Below are 21729 nucleotides of genomic sequence, written 5' to 3' on the forward strand. Positions count from 1 at the left end.
TTGTTAAATTTCCTCTCAGCGTTCTCAGTTCGAGTAGAACTGGTCCCAGTATCTCAAGTCTGAGCATTAATTGAATGCAAACCGTTCTGTCTACCTGTCGGCTCCGGGATTGATATGAAGATCCCCGATGTCTACATGGGTTCCATGTGTGACTCTTTGTACTCAAGGGAACCCTGCAGGCCACTGAAAGCTTTGCGTTCTGTTCAGCCAATGCCTCCTTTCCACAGGAGAATTGGCGCTGTTGCTCCCTGCATCACTTGTCCGATACAGATGTGCGCTGCAGGCTGTTAGATGTGACAGGTGTTTCCTGGCATGCCTTGGAAGGATAGGCGATCACCTCATGCAAGAGGTAGTTACAATACAACATTAATCAGGGCCAGAGTAGTCTCCGTCTGCCCCCTGAGGTGGACGTAAAAGATCCCATGGTCACTATTTTGAAGAGCAGGGGAGTTCTCCCTGGTGTCCTGGGCCAATATTTATCCCTCAACCAATATCACTAAAACAGATTATCTGATCATTATCACATTACTGTTTGTGGGATCTTGCTGTGCGCAAATTAGCTGCCGCGTTTCCGGCATTACAACAGTGATTACACTTCAAAAAGTACTTCATTGGCTGTAACGCACTTTGGGTCATCCTGAGGTCATGAAAGGCGCTATATAAATGCAAGTTTTTCTTTTTTCCTGGACTAGTTTCGATTGCCTAAGGGGGTCAGAGAGGAATTTTCCAGATTTGTTTTCCTCTAAATTGGCCTGGTTTTTATCTGGTCCTTTGCCTCTCCCAGGAGATCACATGGCTTCCGGGAGGGGTCATGTGCTAATATAATGATGGACAAGGCATCGCGATTGTGTGGGACAGGCTGGATGGGCCAAAGGGTCTTTTCCTGACTGTCATTGTTCGTATGATAACATGGCAGCTTCATGCTGTGGTGACCTTCACTCCTACAGGTAATGGCGTCCCTGATCCAGATGTTGCGTGCAGGTCATCGGGCAGCAAATGGTAGAACTGTGTGGAAACCCATGTTGTGAAGTGGATACAGAGACGTCTCCTCTGACATGTTGAGGTTCGGGTCTCAGGGCAGTGATGAGGTGGAAAAAATAACTTGGTGGGGGGGTAGTTAACCCCGAGAACTCTGCGCTCCTCCAATTCTAGCCTCTTGCTCATCCCCGATTTTCTTCGCTCCACCATTGGCGGCCGTGCCTTAAGCTGCCTAGACCCTAATTGGAACTCCTTCCCTAATCCTCTCTCTCCTCCTTTAAGATGCTCCTTAAAACCTACCTCTTTGACCAAACTTTTGATCACCTGTCCTAATATCTCCTTAAGAGGCTCAGTATCAAATTTTGTTTGATGATGGCTCCTGTGAGGTGCCTTGGGACATTTTTACAATGTTAAAGGCGCTGTAGAACTGCAAGTTGTTGTTAAATATTTTAATAAGGCCTTCCGTGCTTTATTGTGGCACGGTCTCCTTTTTTAAGGTCCAAATTGCGTCTCATTTAATGCTTGAAAATGAAACTTAACTGGACCAGCCACATAAATACGGTGGCGACAAGAGCAGGTCAGAGGCTGGGGTATTCTGCGGCGAGTGACTCACCTCCTGACTCCCCAAAGCCTCTCCGCCATCTACAAGGCACAAGTCAGGAGTGTGATGGAATACTCTCCACTTGCCTGGATGAGTGCAGCTCCAACAACACTCAAGAAGCTCGACGCCATCCAGGACAAAGCAGCCCGCTCGATCGGCACCCCATCCACCACCCTAAACATTCACTCCCTCCATCGCTGGAGTACTGCGGCTGCAGTGTGTACTTAAAAAGTTCAAACGCAGAAAAAAAAATGCAACGTTGAGATGGGCCGCTGCCCTCGGGAGAAAGGAGCATTGAAGTAATCGGAAATGAAAATGAGGAGAGACGTACAACGGGCGGCTGAATCTGTATTGCCCGTTTTACACCGTCACCCAAAGTCAAAATTACCCCCACGAGGTGCTTTTGGGATTTAAAGTTGCCGTTGATACTTTCTTTCATCCGCAGGTCCAGTTGGAGGAATTAATGGAACACTGTACCTCCATCAGCTGCAGAGACCCAGTTGTGTGGGTGGGTGAACTCCCACCAGAGTGGGCGGCTTCACTTTTGGCTGGCTGGCAACCGATGGCGAGCGCAGCCACGAGGCCGCTAGATCGTTACTCTCCTGCAAAATGTCTGGTCTCTCACTGCTGCCCCAGACTGAGATCAATTAACCCAAGGACATATGTTTGCCATAAGTGCAGAACAGCTTAAACAAATAACTCATACTTACTTACCTTGGCAATCACCCAACACTTTTTATTTTAATTGTCCCAATGACACCTATTCTAGGCATTTATACACAATTCCCAGCAGATTGGCCAACCAAAATGACAGGTCAACAAATTGAGATGGCCAACAACAATAAGACCCCCAAATACGTAACAGGACCTTCCTGGGCTGCATGGTTCAGTACCACAACCAGTGGTACAATCTTTATGCCGGGCACACACACCGGGCAACTGGTAGCCCTCCACTACCTGCTGAGACCCCCCTAATGCATCCCTGGCACTCCCGGGTCACGATGAGAGACGCACAAGGAAATTGTTTATGGGGTAAGGTCAGGCTTCTTTAAGTGTAGAAGTGCTTGTAACCCTGTAGAATGCTGGTACCAGTGCTGTGGGCTGCATAATCGGCCCAACGCTGACATTTCTGCTGTGTATGTGTGTGTCTGTGCTTGTGTGTATGTGTTACAACACAGGAACAGGCCATTCGGCCCAACTGGTCTATGCTCCACACGAGCCTCCTCCCTCCCTACTTTACCCAACCCTATCAGTATAACCTTCTATTCCTTTCTCCCTCCTGTGTTTGTGTGTGTGAGTGTGTGTGTGTGAGTGTGAGTGTGTGTTTGTGTGAGTGTGTGTTTGTGTGAGTGTGTGTGTGTGTGTTTGTGTGAGTGTGTGTGTGTGAGTGAGTGTGTGTGTGAACTTGTCCTGCCAGGATCAGTGATTCTTTGGTCAGCTCCCCTGGTGGTACCGGGATAGATTTCCAACTTGCCGGACAGGCGATGAGCCGGTGTTGCCGACCTGTCGACCGCCCACTATAGAAACCGCCCGGTTTTCGTTCCCGTTGATTGCGATGGGGATTGAAAATCCGGCAATTTCTAGAACAAATCGGTTGATCCGGGCGGCAAGTTGAAAATCTACTCCCCGTCGTCACTCTGCACTACCCTCGAGACAATAAATAGACAGGTTAATTATAATTAATTGCAAAGCATGGCAGACCCTTTTTTTCTAAACTTTTGAGAATTTTCTGCCGGTTAAGGCGAGGGATTTCGCTGTCGGTCAATGGAGCGTTTTTTCTATTTCGAGGACACGGTGTGAGCATCAAGCACTCCCCCATCGAGGCGGAGACAGGTTCAGAGTAAGGCGGAGGGTGGGGGGGTAGTTCGAACTCGCCGGATGAGAAACTCGCGGCATCGCGTGGAACACCAGTTTTACACCAACATTGCTCTCCATTGACCTCGATGGAGTACGAACCCAGCATTGCACCCAACCCCATCAGCTTCCCGACAGGCGGGTTAGATTAAAAATGACCCCCTAAACCTCCCTCTACTCTGCCCCGGTAATGTGCTTACACCCAAGCTGAGAAGCAGGCCCAGGTCCCCCTGCCCCACCTTCACAAAGTGACATTTTTCCATTTCCCACACCAGCCAACTCACTCTGAGCGAGATTGCCCCGATTGCAGGGAGGGGCATTTTGTGTTTTGGGACTATACCCACTAAGAACCCAATTCATACTGTCCAATCCTATTGCACATAGGATCCTTGATGTGGAGATGCCGGTGATGGACTGGGGTGGACAAATGTAAGAAATCTCACAACACCAGGTTATAGTCCAACAGTTTTATTTGAAACAATCGCCAGACAGGAGGGTTCCCTCCCAGCCGGGGAACACTTCAGCAGTCAAGGACATTCAGCCACCGATCTTCGGGTAAGCGTACTCCAAGGCGGCCTTCGAGACACACGACAACGCAAAATCGTCGAGCAGAAATTGATAGCCAAGTTCCGCACCCATGAGGACGGCCTCAACCGGGATCTTGGGTTCATGTCACGCTACACGTAACCCCACCAGCAGGGAAAAAAAAGTTATCTGTTTTTAATACAACTGGACATTCTCTCTCTCTCTCTCTCTCTGCCTTTCAGGTCTCTTTCTCTCTTTGTCTGTGTAATCTGACCCATTGTGTATTCAGTATACTGGGACGTACTGTTTTCCGTGGCTAACCTGTCTGAACACCAACGACACCTTTGATTGGTGTGATCGTGTCCCAGCCTAATATAAGATATGCGATTTGAGAACCTTTCACTCACTCACCTGACGAAGGAGATAATTTCCGAAAGCTTGTGATTTTAAAATAAAACTGTTGGACTATAACCTGGTGTTGTAAGATTCCTTACATAGGATCCTGGTAACTAGCAGGCAAAGGAAATGTTTACCTTCTCAGTTTGGGTTAGGTTTGAAAGATGGAAAGACTTACATTTATATAGCGCCTTTCACGACCCTGGGACGTCCCAAAGTGCTTTATAGCCAATGAAGTACTTTTGATATGTAGTCACTGTCGTAATGTAGGAAACGCGGCAGCCAATTTGCGCACAGCAAGATCCCACAAACAGCAATGTGATATGACCAGATAACCTGCTGTTTTTTTTTGTGATGTTGGTTGAGGGATAAATATCGGCCAGGACGCTGGGGAGAACTCCCCCTGCTGTTCTTCAAAATAGTATCACGGGATCTTTTACATCCACCCGAGAGGGCAGACGGGGCCTCGGTTTAACATCTCATCTGAAGGACGGCACCTCTGACAGTGCAGCACTCCCTCAGTACTGCATTGGGAGGGTCACCCTGCATTATGGGCTCAACTCCCTGGAGTGGGACTACCACTGAGCCGTGGCTGGCTTGGTTCCAAAGGTGAAAGGCTGGTGTCTAACACCGAGGACCTCAGGTTTGTGCAGCGGTGAGGGTGGGATGTTGGGAAAAGCACAGCTTGTAACGATTTGGTCAACTGAACAAGTCCACAGGTGACTTTGATCCAGTTGGCCAGGGGTTAATGATACCTTCCTCCTCGGTGGGGGGGGGGGATACGGAAATCTTTCTCCAGTGGCTTTTTAAAATTATCAACTGGCTTGTAAATTTCAGATGGGAAGCAGATGTGGTTTGAAGATATAGATAGTATCCTTAGATCTCATCGACCGAGCAGCCTTTTCCATTTGCTGTGTTTAACCCTTCGAGTGTCCCCTTTTGAAATATGCATTTATTAAAGTTGTGCCTCATTGTCACATATCCTTTCTTCATTTTATTCCCCTTCAGTTTTCCACCTCCCTCTCCTGAGGGCTGAGACTTGGACTGAGATATGGCAAGCCCACTGCCCAACTCTTCCCCGGGTCTTCTCCGTACAGGATACTTTCAGCCATCTGCAAGGACAGCATCTCCTTGCCAGATCCCGGTACCTGCCTCCAGCCCAGAACAGGTTTCCTACCACCTGGCTGTGTATCCAAGGCCTTAAAAAAAGCTAAGAGATTAAAAAAAAAAGATTAATTCACAGGCAAAGGGACACATAATAACAATCTCTAGAAAAAGAGAAGGCCCAGGGGTAACCTGATAGAGGTCGTTAAGATTATGAAAGGGTTTGATCGGGTAGATGTAGAGAAGATGTTTCCATTGGTGTGGGGGGAGACCAAAACTAAGGGTCATAAAATTAAGATAGTCACTAATAAATCCAATAAGGAATTCAGGAGAAACTTCTTTAACCAGAGAGTGTTGAGAATGTGGAACTCGCTACCACAAGGAATAGTTGAGGCGACTAGTGTAGATGCATTTAAGGGGAAGCTAGACAAGCACATGAGGGACAAAGGAATAGAAAGTAATGCTGATAGGGTTAGATGAAGAGGGGTGGGAGGAGGCTTATGTGGAGCATAAACACCAGCATAAACCAGTTGGGCCGAATGGCCTGTTTCTGTGCTGTAAATTCTATGTAATTCTATGTCACAATCGAGGCGATCATTTTCTGATTTTCACAGAAAATGCACAAAAACCTTGGACTACTTTTCAATATAAATGGAGATTGACTTTCTTTCGTCGCCATAAGTCAATGGCTTTTCTTGCGTGTTACATGACATATCATCGTAAAACAGCATATCCTCTGATACCCGTGAGCAATGCCAAGGGAGATCAACAAACCTTTAAAAATCCATCTCACTTTCTATCTCCTCTCTATAATTTTTGGCCTGAAATCACTCAGCACGATTTACAATAAACTGATCAACCCCCTTTGTTAAGACAGCGGACAGAGGAATGCAATAATGGGTTCATTACCAGCGTCACTAAACTCAATTGCAACCCATTTGACTCTCTCTTTTGTCTCTCTCTCTCTCCTCTCTGTTTCTTTTTTCCATCTCATAATCTGCTCCATAATTTACAACGTCCAAAAACAAAAGTAACGGATTGGGTTGCAAAATGTTTGGCGAGCGATATTAAAGTTTAAATTGGAGACTAAGGGGTATCGCAGGTATAATGAGACAGATGGTGTGGCAGAGATAAAACCCAGCCTAGACAAACAGAGGTTGGATCAAATAAAACTGCTTCATTAGGCTGACAGATTCTGTAAATATCTAATGAGTTGATTTGTAGATGATCCCATCTGTATACTTCATCAAGCTGCATGTTACACAAGAGGCTTGATTGGGGAGGCTCTGTTGTGAACAAAGAAACATAGAAACATAGAAAATAGGAGCAAGAGTAGGCCATTCAGCCCTTCGGGCCTGCTCCGCCATTCAAAATGATCATGGCTGATCGTCTAACTCAGTACCCTGTTCCCGCTTTTTCCCCATTTTCCTTGATCCCTTTAGCATTAAGAAATATATCTATCTCCTTCTTGAATACATCTAATTTTTTTGTTTATTCGTTCATGGGATGTGGGCGTCGCTGGCGAGGCCGGCATTTATTGCCCATCCCTAATTGCCCCCTTGAGAAGGTGGTGGTGAGCCGCCTTCTTGAACCGCTGCAGTCCGTGTGGTGACGGTTCTCCCACAGTGCTGTTAGGACTTGGTCTCCACAGCCTTCTGTGGTAGAGAATTCCACAGGTTCACCACCCTCCGAGTGAAGAAATTTCTCCTCATCTCGGTTCTAAATGGCATGCCCCGTATCCTGAGACTGTGAATAGATTTTGTTAATGCGTTTGATTCGAGATAAACTCTCCATAATATATCATCCAGGCCATGTCTAGGGCTGTGACTATGAGGGTGGCAATGTAAGCATAGCCAGTTTTATTTCATAAAAGTACAACTGATCTCAACATGGTGTCCATCACAGTTTCTACCTGAGGTTAAAACTTTTTTATGCAGTGAGTTGTTAAGATCTGGAATGCGCTGCCTGAAAGGGCGGTGGAAGCAGATTCAATCATGGCTTTCAAAAAGGAATTGGATAAGTACTTGAAGGGAAAAAATTTGCAGGGCCACGGGGAAGGAGTGGGGGAATGGGACTAACTGGATTGCTCTTACAAAGAGCCGGCACGGGCTCGATGGGCCAAATGGCCTCCTCCTGTGCTGTAACCATTCTATGATTCTATGAGATGAATGTCTACTGAAGATTGAAAACCTTAGCGACTTCAATAATTAATCCCTAACAGTTATGACACAGATACTAAAACGGACTTCTAATTTTATAAAATTAGAGTTTTGTCCTCCAGTTTTCACTTTGAAAACTCTAGAAATTGGACAGTCTGGTCCAAAGTTAGGCAATGATTCTCCGAGGAATCAAAGACCAACTCATCAGCAATTATACAGGGCTCTGGTGAGACCACACCTGGAGTACTGTGTACAGTTTTGGTCTCCTTACCTAAGGAAGGATACACTTGCCTTAGAGAGGGTGCAACAAAGATTCACTAGATTGATTCCTGGGATGAGGAGAGTTTGAGTAAAATGGGCCTAAATTCTCTGGAGTTTAGATGAATGAGAGATGATTTCATTGAAACGTATAAAATTCTTAGAGGGCTCGACAGGGTAGATGCTGAGAGGCTGTTTCCCCTGGCTGGAGAGTCTAGAACTAGGGGTCATAGTCTCAAGATAAGGGGTCGGCCATTTAGGACCGAGATGAGAAAAACTTTCTTCACTCGGAGAGTTGTGAATCTTTGCAATTCTCTACCCCAGAGGGCTGTGGATGCTCAGTCATTAAGTATATTCAAGACTGAGATCAATAGATTTTTGGACATCAGGGGAGTCAAGGGATATGGGGATAGGGCAAGAAAGTGGAGCTGAGGTAGAAGATCAGCCCATAATCTTATTGAACGGAGGAGCAGGCTTGAGGGGTTATATGGCCTACTCCTGCTCTTGTCCTTATGTTTTTTTTATTCGTTCATGGGATGTGGGTGTCGCTGGCAAGGCCAGCATTTATTGCCCATCCCTAATTGCCGTTGAGAAGGTGGTGGTGCAGTCCGTGTGGTGAAGGTTCTCCTCAGTGCTGTTAGGAAGGGAGTTCCAGGATTTTGACCCAGAGACGATGAAGGAACGGCGATATATTTCCAAGTCGGGATGGTGTGTGACTTGGAGGGGAACGTGCAGGTGGTGTTGTTCCCATGTGCCTGCTGCCCTTGTCCTTCTAGGTGATAGAGGTCGTGGGTTTGGGAGGTGCTGTCGAAGAAGCTTTGGTGAGTTGCTGCAGTGCATCCTGTAGATGGTACACACTGCAGCCACGGTGCGCCGGTGGTGAAGGGAGTGAATGTTTAGGGTGGTGGATGGGGTGTCATTCAAGCGGGCTGCTTTGTCCTGGATGGTGTCGAGCTTTTTGAGTGTTGTTGGAGCTGCACTCATCCAGGCAAGTGGAGAGTATTCCATCACACTCCTAACTTGTGCCTTGTAGATGGTAGAAAGGCTTTGGGGAGTCAGGAGGTGAGTCACTCGCTGCAGAACACCCAGCCTCTGATCTGCTCTCGTAGCCACAATATTTATGTTCTTATGTAATGAGCCTGTCATCTTGTTATCCTGCCAAATCATAAAATTTTGCAACATGAGAGCAGAGATAGGATTATTTACTCACTAATTAAGCCGCCCCAGTAACTACAGCAACAGCAACTTGTACTTACACAGCACATTTAAAGTAATAAAGCATCCCAAGGCACCTCACAGAGGTAAAAATAAACGAGAAATGGAGGGAAAAGGGATATGGGTGGTGACCAAAGTCCATGGGGATTCTCCAGCGGGAGATTGGTGGAACCCTTGGAGAGAGGCACAGTTCCAAAGTTCCTATCGATTTTCAACCAGTCACAGCAGAAGATCGAGAGAACCCAATGGAAATTCAGTGATCTTTGTCTGTAAATTGCACCTCAACGCCATCCTGGAGAGCAATTACTGTTATGTAGGCAAACACAGCAGCAAGTTTGTACAAACTACAATGAGATGAATGACCACGGGTTTTAGGTTGAGAGCTGAATGTTGGCCAGGACACTGGGAGGTCTCCTTTGTATTTATGTAGCTCCCTTTCACAACCCAACGATGCCCCAAAGCACTTTACAAACCAATTCAGTACTTTAGAAGTGTAGTCACTGTGGGAAACGCAGCAGCTAATTTGCACACAGCAGGGTCCCACAAACGGAAATGAGATAAATGACCTGGTCATCTTTATTAGGTTTTGGATGAGGTTTAAATGTTGGCCAGGATACCTGTTCTTCTTCGGATAGTGCTGTCGGATCTTTTATGTCCACCTGAGAGGACAGACCTGAGGGTGAGAGTGGTGTTCCATTTTATTTGCACAGCGTGGGACTTGGCTAGACAGATGCTTGGGACCCTCCTGACCACTTCAAAGGGTAAACGTTCACCTCAGGTAGAAAGAACTTGCATTTATATAGTGTCTTTCACAACCTCAGGATGTCCCAAAACGCTTTACAACCAATGACGTAATTTAGAAGTGCAGTCACTGTTGTAATGTAGAAAATGCGGCAGCCAATGTGCGCACAGCAAGATCCCACAGACAGCAATGAAATAAATGACCAGATAATCTGTTTTTAGTGATGTTGGTTGAGAGAAAAATATTGGCCAGGACACCGTGGGGGACAGCCCTGCTCTTCTTCGTGGGATCCTTTACGTTCACCTGAGAGGGCAGACGGGGCCTTGGTTTAACTTCTCATCCGAGAGACGGCGCCTCCAACAGTGCAGCACTCCCTCAGTATTACATGTGTTAGTGGCTTTGTAAGAGGAGGGGGAAAGTTGAAAATAAATGTCATTCACATCTCTCCTACCTGGGAAAGACCTAAAATGTGACATACTCCTGGAGAGTGGCCATTTTGGATCTGAACTTTAGAAAAGAGGCACTAAACAGATGTCAACTGCAGGCCAAACAGCGACTGGTTTGTTGGTGGTAGTATGGACTGAGGCCTTTCGAAGTTCCGAACAGTCGGCTGCTGTGAATTCAGTACCAGCCGGGACAAAAGGAGCCTCCACTGGACATTCTGAGCTGAAACTAAATCTTCAAATCTTCTGTTAGGCGTCTAGGATTGAAAGGGACACTCTCAACGACATTTCTAATAAGAAAAACAATTATCTCGGGGGCAAAAAATATTTGACATGTGCAATTATAGGATTACCATGTCTTCTAAATTTTTTGAAAATGTATAATTATAAATCACTTGGAAAAAAGAACCCTATACAGCCCTAATGGACCCATGAAATCAATGGTTTTTAATTGAAGACAGGTCTATCGTTACCTTTCTGGTCTGGTAGCAGCTGGGAGGCCTAGCAATTGTCTCTGTAACTGGCCGATTCTGCGTGCAGCTTTGCAAAAATGCTGGCCCGTGGTATCCCAGCATTAAATCATTACGTTTTCCCCTTCACGGGGGACGGGGAACAAATTCTAGAGGGGTAGAAGGGTAATGTTTGAGTTGTAATGTGATACAAGCATGTGACTGAAATGAGAGGGTTCAGATCATAAGGTACAGAGGAGGAAGGCCATTCTGCCCATCTTAACTTATCCATCCACACTGACCCTAACAGTCCCCACATTGCTGCATCTAATTGTTTCTTAAATGATTCCAGGGTTTCGCCTCCTTCAGTCTAACTGGAGATCCTTCCCACATGTTGATCACTCTTTGCATGAAGAAGAACTTTCTGGTATCAGTCAACTTGCGTTTATATAGCGCCTTTAACAGAGTGAAACGTCCCAAGGCGCTTCACAGGAGCGATTATCAAACAAAATTTGACACCGAGCCACTTAAGGAGATATTAGGACTGGTGACCAAAAGTTTGGTCAAAGAGGTAGGTTTTAAGGAACGTCTTAAAGGAGGAGAGAGAGGCGGAGAGGTTTAGGGAGGGAATTCCAGAGCTCAGAGCCTAGGCAGCTGAAGCCACGGCTGCCAATGGTGGAGCGATTAAAATCGGGGCTGCGCAAGAGGCCAGTCCTAAAATTACCCCATGCTAATATGAACCTGTCCACTGGTGTGGCATCAAACCTGGAACCTTCATACGGCTGGTTTGGCTCAATACTACGCTGGGCAGTGCACCTACCCCCTGGAGATATGTTAACCTTATAATCGGCAAGGTTAATGATGGTAGGATCTCAAAGTTGTATTGTCAAGGCACCAATTAAGGTGCGCCAGGCCTTTAAGATTAAAGTCCGATGCTGTCTTTCTAGGGGAAAGTAGTGACAGTGTGTGGTGTCACTAGAACCTGGTCACGTTAATCACAGCCGGATATTTTTAGTAACATGGCCCTCATGATCCCTTCAGACTCTCCTCATGTATTCAGTGTTCTTGTACCTTAAAATAAACGCAGATAACATTTATAACACCTTTAAGACAACCACATTGGCATTGACAATGCTTGGCTTTATTTGGTCAGTCTTTTTGAAACAGAGTTTACTTAACGACCGTCCATTTGAAGCCCTGTTGTCCAACAGCAACATTCCATTAAATGATGTGTTTTTTTTAAAAGTGAGAGTTATTTTTCCACTTGCCGCTCTGTTTCAGGATCAGAAGGCATCGGTTACTGAGCTTATTAATGTCTTCAATGAATTTGAATCTGCATCAAAACAAACCTCATAATTCTTCCTCATGCCCCGGCTCGGTCCAGTATTGGACTTGGCGAATAGTTGCAGCCCTCGAGAATCCTGTTGCTGGGTAGACTTCAATGGGTGCCGGTGGGGGGGTCATGTGTAGGCCCTCCCAACCCCCATTCCATCAATTCCAGTTTTGGGTATCCTGTTATGGTCAACGAACCCCACCTTACCCACTTTGGCCTTTGACTTTTCAGTTCACTTAGCTGAAGATCATAGAATCATAGAAAGGTTACAGCAAGGAAGGAGGCCATTCGGCCTGTCGAGTCCGTGCCGGCTCTATGCAAGAGCAATCCAGCTGGTCCCACTACCCCCGCCCAATGCCCGTAGCCCTGCAAATTTTTTTCCCTTCAAGTGCTTATCCAGTTTCCCTTTTGAAGGCCATGATTGAATCTGCCTTCACCACCCCCTCGGGCAGTGCATTCCAGATCCTAACCACTCGCTGTGTAAAAAAGTTTTCCCTCATGTCACCTTTGGTTCTTTTGCCAATCACCTTAAATCTATGTCCTCTGGTTCTTGACCTTTCTGCCAATGGGAACAGTTTCTCTCTATCTACTCTGTCTAGACCCATCATGATTTTGAATACCTCTATCAAATCTCCTCGCAACCATCTCTGTTCCAAGGAGAACAACCCCAGCTTCTCCAGTCTATCCACGTAACTAAAGCCCCTCATCCCTGGAATCATTTTACATTTTATAAAAAGAAAAGACTTGCATTTATATAGCGCCTTTCACGATCTCGGGACATCCCAAAGCGCTTTACAGCCAATGAAGTACTTTTGAAGTGTAGTCACTGTTGTAAAGTAGGGAAACGCGGCAGCCAATTTGTGCACAGCAAGATCCCACAAACAGCAATGAGATAATGACCAGATAATTTGTTTTGGTGATGTTGGTTGAGGGATAAATATCGGCCAGGACACCAGGGAGGACTCACCTGTTCTTCTTCGAAATAGTGGCCATGGGATCTTTTACATCCACCCGAGAAGGCAGACGGGGCCTCGGTTTAACGTCTCATCTGAAAGACGGCACCTCCGACAGTGCAGCAATGGCCATTTCCTTGGAGGAGATAGGATCCATAACATAACGTAGTTCAAGGCAAATCAAACACACACACACATTTGTTTTGTATGAAAACTGCTATAACTTGCTGTTGCTGACAATAGATCCTTGTTAGCAGTATAATCAAGGTTTCATGCCAGCATGTTTTATGTTTTTGTACATGTAACAAAAAACATCCCTTGTCATAGTGGGGAGCGAGTTGCTCGGCAGGCATGGTGAGCCTCTTATTGGAGATTGCTTAACTTGGATTTCAGTGGGTGGGCAAGTGAATTGTCATGGTGAGACATCCCAGGACAAATACTCAGATTTATACACTTATCATGGCTAGCACTATTTGCCATGCAAGTACAGTGCTACATTTTCCATGGTTTTTCTGAGCAAAATCAAAGCATTGGTCCCACCAAATCACTTGCTCTAACAATGAGATGCCAGGATGAACACCCCTAGCTTGCCAGTATAATGGGGCAGCTTTTGGAACCCGGTGTGTGTACTCAGCTCTTATCCAGTGTGTGTACTCAGCACTTATCCAATGTGTGTACTCAGCTCTTATCCAGTGTGTATACTCAGCTCTTACCTAGTGTGTGTACTCAGCTCTTACCCAGTGTGTTCTCAGCTCTTACCTAGTGTGTGTACTCAGCTCTTACCCAGTGTGTATACTCAGCTCTTACCTAGTGTGTGTACTCAGCTCTTACCCAGTGTGTTCTCAGCTCTTACCTAGTGTGTGTACTCAGCTCTTACCTAGTGTGTGTACTCAGCTCTTACCCAGTGTGTTCTCAGCTCTTACCTAGTGTGTGTACTCAGCTTTTTGCTTCTGTATATAAATTAATCAATAGGTAAATCTGACAAAGTACTTTTAGCCTGTATGCACTGGTCAGGTGGCGTTATGTTCAACCCATGGTTGGGAGGGGGGGAGGTGGTGGTGGGGGTGGGGTGGGGGGTGTAATGGGAGGACATGGTGGGCATCTCACATTCTCCAGTAAGTGATGTACCACAATTAGGGATCAGTCTAAACCCGGGCACATCAGCCCAAACATGGCAGTGAATAAAGATGCATGTTTTGGTTCATGAGGGACTCAGTCTGCTTATGGAAACTGGAGTTTAAGGTGAACATGAAAGCAAGTGTTGTGATAAAGCGTGGACTGTAACCACATGGTGCGACTGAAAAACAAACCAAGTTACAATATATTTAATTTAAAAAAAAAACGTTTTTATTGAAAAAGTTAAATCTACCATATACGAAATGCTATATTACAGAAGTAGGTTCAAAATTCAGGGATTTCGACCTGCAAAAGTCATCGTATAAAGCAGATAGAAAATGCTGTACATCATACTGTCATACTGTGACCAGAGGATGTCTCTACACAATCAAGGTCAGTGTAAACCCATCAGTTAGCATCAGAATACATACAGTATATTCTATAGTCATGCTTCCATTACAAGAAAAAAAACCCATCAAGTACCAGGGGATCTAGATTAAAAATTAGAAATTCGCGCATAAGAAGGGAAATCAGTTTTCACCAAAGAGTAATATAGTGATCTCTGCATATAGTGACACCACAAGTTCCGGGCAGAATGGAGATGATTGGGTAATTTTTTTTTATTCGTTCATGGGATGTGGGCGTCGCTGACAAGGCCAGCATTTAATTCCACGGTCAATCACGCCTGGAGACCGCACTGCTGTAAGAGTGACTGGGCTTGATTTTACGCACAATATTTTGTATTATGTAACTATCCACCACTCACTGCATTTTGCTGGAGTGATAATCCTGCTTTTCTCGGGAGACGTTGCTGTAGTTTCGGTCATGAGTTCTGTTTGCCGTAGTTCATAGAAACTCTGCTAAAATAGATTCTGTTTTCTGAGTAAATAGACAGTTTGCTCTGGTGCGCTGTTAAATAGACTCTGTTTGCTGAGTAAATAGACTTTGTTTGCTTTAAAATAGACTGTTTGCTGTGAGTCCTGCTGTAAGTCCTGCCCCACCTCCAACTCATTGGCTGACACAGTGGTGTCAATAGACACTATGTATAGTTATGGAATAAGGTACCAGGGATTGCCATTGAAATAGCCATTATAAATGGATTTAAAAGATAATTAAATGTGTTACAGGAGAATAAAGAGATGGAAGGATATGAAGACAAGGTGAGTAAGTGGGGCTGTTCCATTAAAAGCCTAGTTAAGCCTAGTGGGCATGTTCCGAGAATTTTTAAATATTCTTTTCTGATGAATTGCTCTGTCATTCACCAGGAATCCAGAAAAATCTGGCAATGCCCGACATCCCCGCTCGATATCCTGCCGGATCCCAGGTCATTCAGCGCTAAACCGTAATATCAAAAGAAGTGGCTGCCAATAAAAGATGTGTAATTTTTAAAAGGTTCTCATTTTATAAACAACAGTAAGTGTCCAATCATTGGGGAATTACTCTAGTCTTTCAGTTCAGCTGCAGTTTATGTAATCACCTAAAACACCATAATTGGATTACAGCCACATAATTTGCTCCTTTAAGACGCTCCTTAAAACCTAACTCTTTGACCAAGCTTTTGGTCACCTGTCCTAATATCTCCTTTTGTGGCTTATCATCAAATTTTGTTTGATTACACTCCTGTGAAGCGCCTTGGGATGTTTTTCTACATTAAAGGCGCTATATAAATGCAAGTTGTTGTTGTCTGTTGTTGTAATGATGGAAGGACTTCTGGGTCATGCTCAAAGCCCAGGACTGAACTGCGAGATTGATTTGTGCTGAAAAGAGGTAATAGTTGGAGGGATGGAGATCCTGTACCAGCTTGTCATCCAGTTTCCAGGAAGATTGGGGAAGTGTCTCTGTCAACATCTCTGTTTAAAAACCCTCAATGAAGCCTTGGATTAAGGAGTTGATGTTGAGTGAGTCTGGTAATGCAGTACTGGACTCAGACATCTACAGCAGGTCGATACATCACAAGCTGTCTTAAGGGAAAGAGCTTGCAATTAAATAGTGCCTTTCACGACCTCAGGACGTCCCAAAGCGCTTTACAACCAGTGAAAGTACTTTTGAAGTGCAGTCACTGTTGCAATATAGGAAACGCGGCAACCAATTTGCGCACAGCAAGATCCCACAAGCCGCAATGAGATAACGACCAGATAATCTGTTTTCAGTCCGACTTGGGGGTGAGAGTGGGCTCTCCCACAAAAAGCAGTAGATGCTAGCTCAATTCATAATTTTAAATCTGAGATCTACAGATTTTTGCTAGCCAAGGGATATGGAGCCAAAGCAGGTAGATGAAGTTAGGATACAGATGGATACCTTGAACGGCGGAACAGGCTCGAGGGGCTGAATGGCCAATTCCTGTTCCTACCTTCCCACTACTGAGCCAAGACTGACACCAATCCCAGGAAGATTTTTCTGTAATCTCTGTAATTGCTCAGGTATTACTGCGAACAATGTAGATTGAGGACGAGAAACTGAGCCAAATACAAGGAGTAAAAACTCATAAAATGGTGACGGCTTGGCATTGTTTTCAGGTAAGTCTGAGGCGAGGCCACGGAGAGATTTGAAAACAAGGATGAGAATTTTTAAATCGAGGCGTTGCTGGACCGGGAGCCAATGTAGGTCAGCGAGCACAGGGGGTGATGGGTGAACGGGACTTGGTGCGAGTTAGGATACGGGGCAGCAGAGTCTAGTGCAAGCAGCTGATGGATGAATTACAACTGCAACTCACTCATCGGTTACCTGAAAGAATTGTGCTGGAACATCTGAGCTACTGTGAAATTAAGTCCATGCATTTTAACGTCGCTCACAGATAAAGCGCTCAAACAATGAAAGGTTGATCTGATCACTGCCACTCAACGAAGCCCGGGATGAGGTGTGAACTTTTCTAGTTCAAAGTTTGAAAAAAGTTGAAAAACAGGTTAAGCGGCTGCTGAAAATTTTGGGAGCCCAGCAGAAAATCGAATGGATGCTTATTGTCACTTCCTGCGTTTAAAATGTTGAGATTTGCGAAAGAAAAATTGTGAATTTGCGATAGGATTTCCATCACAGTGACAATCAGAGCAATGGGAAGTGTCAGGCAAACCAGCTGATGGGACATTTTGAAGGAAATGATTGAAACCAAATCAATAGAATCATACAGCACAGAAGGAGGCCGTTCGGCCCATCGTGCCTGTGCCGGCTCTTTGAAAGAGCTATCCAATTAGTCCCACTTCCCCTGCTCTTTCCCCGTAGCCCTGCAATTTTTTTCCCCCTTCAAGTATTTATTCAATTCCCTTTTGGAAGTTATTACTGAATCTGTTTTCACCGCCCTTTCAGACAGTGCGTTCCAGATCATAACAATTCGCTGCGTGATATTGGGAAACCTTGCTGTGGAGCTGAGGCCTGTACTGCAGGCCGCTACCCAAATTTGCAAACGGTGCGAGAGAAGCCAAGGTGGGGTCAAGCGGTCATAGTTACATGACGCCAAGTTAAGGTTTTAAAAACCAGTAGCTGGGAGGAAGTAGGGAAGACTGAAGAAGTACACGTGTATAACATTCTGGGAGACTCCTAGTTTTCAACAGTACTCAGCCCTGTTTACATTTGAAAAAGGATCCTGATTGTCTCTTTTAATGACTTTACTGTCAGTTATATTGTCCATATGGCATCAGTGCACAGAATTTTTCTGAACACAGTACTGTGATATTTACATAGGTTTTGCCAATAAATATTTAAAAGAGCAAGATCTTTGTCAAAAATGTGAATTCTACCTTTATTTGGGAAGGGAGAAGAGCCAGACACTATTTTTGTCCCACTGACCATCCCTGCAAGCAGCACAAAGACTTGGTCCAATGCAGCGTAGATCATTGTCAGCCGTGGCTCAGTAGTAAGACTCTCATCGCTGAGTCAAAGGTTCTAGTCCCACTCCAGTGCAGAATCAAGGCTGACACTTCAGTGCAGTACTGAGGGAGCGCTGCACTGTCGGAGGTGCCGTCTTTCGGATGAGACGTTAAACTGAGGTCGTGTTTGCCCTCTCAGGTGGACGTAAAAGATCCCATGGCACTATTTCGAAGAAGAGCAGGGGAGTTCTCCCCAGTATCTTGGCTAATATTTATCCCGCAACCAACATCACTAGAGACAGATTATCTGGTCATTATCGCATTGCTGTTTGTGGGATCTTGCTGTGCGGAAATTGACTGCTGTGTCTCCTACATTCCAACACTGACTACACTTCAAAAATGCTTCATTGGCTGTAAAGCGCTTTGGGACGTTCTGAGGTCATGAAAGGTGCTATATAAATGCAAGTTTTCTTTCTTTCTATTGCACTGCTCATTTGCAAACAAACGGAACAATATTGCCAAATACGTTTTCATGAAGACCATGTCCCTTTAATGGTACAATTATTTGATAAAGGTCTTGTTTCTAGAGGTGGGGCAAAGCTTTAGAAACAGGGTCTGACTCTCTCTTCCCTGCAGTCATACTAACATCCAATACTTGTTACAAACAGATGCTAACAATTAAAAAAAAAACATCTTCGGACGAGATGTTAAAGCGAGGTCCCGTCTGCCCTCTTAGGTGTGTGTAAGATCCAATGGCACTAATTGAAGAAGAGCGGGGGATTTCTCCCTGGTCTCCTGACCTCCACTAACATCACTAAAAACAGATGATTAGGTCCTTATCACATTGTGCTGTTTGTGGGATCTTGCTGTGCGCAAATTGGCTGCCGCGTTTCCTACATTACAACAGTGACTACACTTCAAAAAGTACTTCAATGGCTGTGAAATGCTTTAGGATGTCCTTTGGTCATGAAACGTGCTATACAAATGCGAGTTCTTTCTAATACAATTGCTCCAGTTAAGGACGGAAAGTCTCAAAGGGGATTGAAAAAGCTAAAATGTTTTTGATTCTCCTCTCCCCCAGCTCAATGTTTGGAATACGTAATAACCCATAATCATCACCAACCTTTGGTTTTCAGCTGGAGTGTTTTACATTCAACTTGTGGTTGCTTGACTGTGCAGTGGTACGGTTTGAAATAATGAACATGTTTCCTGCTCAGCACTTTTGTGGCCGTCAATATAAAAAAGGCGCCATCTTGTTTGATGGACAGTGGGCAGCCATGAATGCAGTTGAGTATCGTTTTCACCGTAACCGTGTCCTTGGGATGGAATGATGTGTTTTGACCCAAACTGAGACATCCTTCCACCCTGTTTGGACAACACTGGAAAGCAAAACAGGTGTTGCTAAACACTTTTTTTGTGGTACAGTTGTAGGTACAAGTTATGTAACGTCAAAAAGGCATCCTGCAGGGTTTATTAGTTTCCCATTAAAGGGGCAGTACACCTTAATCAGCATTGGCAGGTGCGCTATCACAGTAATAATAATCGAGCAATAAAATTCAATTGACAGATCTGTGCAGCTGAGACCTCTCCCTGATCCTGGTCTGCTCCTGCTCCATCTCCAGCTCTGGTAACTGTATGTGCACCACAGCTAGTTTCTCTTTGCCAATCGATGGAGAGGAACTCCTTGGTAAAGCTTTGAAGTTTGAAGGTATCTTTCAACCTTAAGAAACAAGGCTTCAACCTTTCAATCTCCCTTATTTCGGATAGTGCTTGTCGTTAATAAAAAGGAACCAAGGGCATTGGCTTGTGGGTGGGCCTGGGCAGCCCTCATCTAATGGTTGTTCTCCATGTGCCATTCTAGACACTGAGTTTTTGCAGTCCAGCCAAGCCCAGTGCTGTCCTCATCTGACATCCACACATGTGCACTTTCCAGTTGGAGTTACTGTATAATGATCGGGTGTGGGGACTTTGATTTGTTTTCCTCTCTCCCTTCCTGACTTCAAGGGTTAAGTTACGAGGAGAGATTACACAAATTGGGGTTGTATTCTCTAGAGTTTCGAAGGTTAAGGGGTGATCTGATCGAAGTTTATAAGATATTAAGGGGAACAGATAGGGTGGATAGAGAGAAACTATTTCCGCTGGTTGGGGATTTTAGGAGTAGGGGTCACAGTCTGAAAATTAGAGCCAGACCTTTCAGGAGCGAGATTAGAAAACATTTCTACACACAAAGGGTGGTAGAAGTTTGGAACTCTCTTCTGCAAACGGCAATTGATACTAGCTCAATTGCTAAATTTCAATCTGAGATAGATAGCTTTTTGGCAACCAAAGGTATTAAGGGATATGGGCCAAAGGCAGGTATATGGAGTTAGATCACAAATCAGCCATGATCTTATCAAATGGCGGAGCAGGCACGAGGGGCTGAATGGCCTACTCCTGTTCCTATGTTCCTATAACTCAGAGATGTTCAGGCCAATTGCGTTGCCTCCTACTGCAGCCTCAATTGAGATCAACTTATTGGGCTCCTAACAGGTGCCAAACTTGGGACCTACTTAGTCTGTACAGCGCAGTTCCACACTACAAAACAACTTGCATTTATATAGCGCCTTTAATAGAGCAAAACGTCCCAAGGTGCTTCACAGGAGCGATTATCAAACAAAATTTGACACCGAGCCATGTGATGAGATATCAGGACAGGTGACCAAAAGCTTGGTCAAAGAGGTAGGTTTTAAGGAGCATCTTAAAGGAGGAGAGAGAGGCGGAGAGGTTTGGGGAGGGAATTCCAGAGCTTAGTGCCTAGGCAGTGCACTTAACTATTGAAGTATTTCGGCAGCTAACAAATAATTCTATATCTGCCTCGAAGTCAGCAAAATGCAGAGCAACGTACAGATTTGGGAATCCCAAGAACAAGATGGACAAGACCTGAATTTCTACACCAGAACCAAAAAAAACCCCTCAATCACCTGATCAAGAGGATTTAGCTCATGTTGTGCCATGAAGTAAATCCTCCTAATCAGCAGCATGAGGGTATTTTATCTACCCCCCCAACCATTGGGAACGGTGCAGTTGAGCAGGGGGGGAGGGGGGTGTACGATGGCGGGAGGGTTTGCGTTGCATTCCCAGAGCGTTCCTGCCTGAATTGAGGCATGGGAATACCGCCTGTCCCAGAGGAGCGCGGTCCTAAATTCAATGGCGAAGTCACGTCCTTGTGCTCCTCCTGGCCCCACAAGGATATCTTGGGACAACCCTTGCCCTGGGACTCCCCTCCTTCCCGATCGTGGACTTTCCTGACCCCCCCTTATTCCTCATTACCTTGCCGGGGACCGTTTCTGGGGGTCCCCGGCGATGACCTAACCCGGAACCCCTGACCCCCATGAGTTGCGACTCCCACCTGCGGGTGGTGACGACATTCCCATTTGGCGTCGGACGGGTCAGTATTGGAGAATGTTAATGAGTCCCGGGAGTTAAAATCTACTGGGCCTTACGCTCTGGGCCGGATGGACCGCCGCTCGCTTCGGCCTCCGTATCCCCGATTTCCCGCCCTGAGTTAAAATCAGGCCTTAATTAGAGTCTGTAGGAAGCTATTGATGCAAAATCGTTCTTTAGTCAATAACCTGCCTCAAATTCAGCTTCAACAACTGAATTATAGAATCGTCTTTGACCGAGCTTTTGGTTACCCCTGCTAATATCTGCTTCTTTGTCTCAGAGTCAATTTTTTGTTATTGTTTACCGTGAAACGCCTTGGGACATTTTTCCATATTAAAGGCGCTATACAAATGCAAGTTGTTGTTGTAGTCAATTAAATG

This window comes from Heptranchias perlo, chromosome 19 (assembly GCF_035084215.1).
Source record: "Heptranchias perlo isolate sHepPer1 chromosome 19, sHepPer1.hap1, whole genome shotgun sequence".
Lineage (NCBI taxonomy): Eukaryota > Metazoa > Chordata > Chondrichthyes > Hexanchiformes > Hexanchidae > Heptranchias > Heptranchias perlo.